The following is a 1,223-nucleotide window of genomic DNA, read 5'->3' as shown; positions in this document are numbered from 1 at the left end:
GATCGCTGAGACCTTGTCGGCATCTGGCCGTACGCCCTGCTGCGAGATGTGGTCACCCCGGAACTGAATATCCGATTGACCAAATTAGCACTTGGCCCTGTTGAGCTGGAGACCATGTTCATGGATTCTCTGGAATACCTTCTTGAGGCGAGCGATGTGTTCCTGGGGCATTGTGGACCAGATAATGACATCGTCAACGTACACTCGCACCCCCTCGATGCCCTCCATCATCTGCTCCATGATGCGGTGAAATACTTCGGAGGCAGATATGATGCCAAAAGGCATCCGGTTGTAGCAGTAGCGACCGAACGGGGTGTTGAACTTGCACAGCTTGCGACTGGACTCGTCCAGCTGTATTTGCCAAAAACCCTTGGAGATGTCCAGCTTAGTAAAGAATTTGGCATGAGCCACCTCACTGGTCAACTCTTCACGTTTTGGTATCGGGTAATGCTCCCGCATGATGTTGCGGTTTAGATCCTTAGGGTCAATGCAAATGCAAGGCTCCCCTGATGGCTTCTTGACGCAGACCATGGAGCTGACCCAGTCTGTTGGCTCTGTGACCTTCGATATGATGCCCTGGTCTTGAGGTCCTGTAATTGGCTTCTTGAGACGATCCTTGAGGGGTTCCGGCACCCGGCATGGTGCATGAATTACAGGGGTGGCGTTCGGCTTGAGCAGGATTTTGTATCGGTACGGGAGCGTGCCCATTCCATTGAACACGCTGTGGTACTGCGTGATAATGTCATCTATGTCGGCTTGCACGTTTCCATCGGGCGAGACCGTCGCCGGTGATGATGACATGGTGTGGACTCGCTGAACCAGGTTCAGGAGCTTGCAGGCTCGAGCACCGAGCAGGGACGCTCTGTCAGGCCCGACGATTTCAAACCGCAGCCTCGCCTTGATCGCCTTGTTGGATACCCCCAGTTGACAGGAGCCACTGGCAGCTATGGCGTTGCCATTGTAGTCAAGGAGCTGGCAGGCCGGTGGAAGAATGCTTGGTCGGGCCCGGATGGTGTCGAGGTCGGATTGTGAGATGAGGTTCGCAGACGGGCCGGTGTCCAGTTTGAACCGGATGCGAGCCTTGTTGACTGTGAGGACAGCACACCACTCGTCGTCGGGATCCACACTGAGGATCGAGGGGCGTTGCGTAGGTGTGGTGGAGACCAGCTCATGTGTAGTTATGATGCCCACCCGGTGCGGGGACTTGAGGCAGTGAGCATCAG

The sequence above is a fragment of the Scyliorhinus torazame genome, chromosome 4 (genome assembly GCF_047496885.1).
Source record: "Scyliorhinus torazame isolate Kashiwa2021f chromosome 4, sScyTor2.1, whole genome shotgun sequence".
NCBI classification, from domain to species: domain Eukaryota; kingdom Metazoa; phylum Chordata; class Chondrichthyes; order Carcharhiniformes; family Scyliorhinidae; genus Scyliorhinus; species Scyliorhinus torazame.
Note: the sequence above shows the minus strand (reverse complement) of the source record.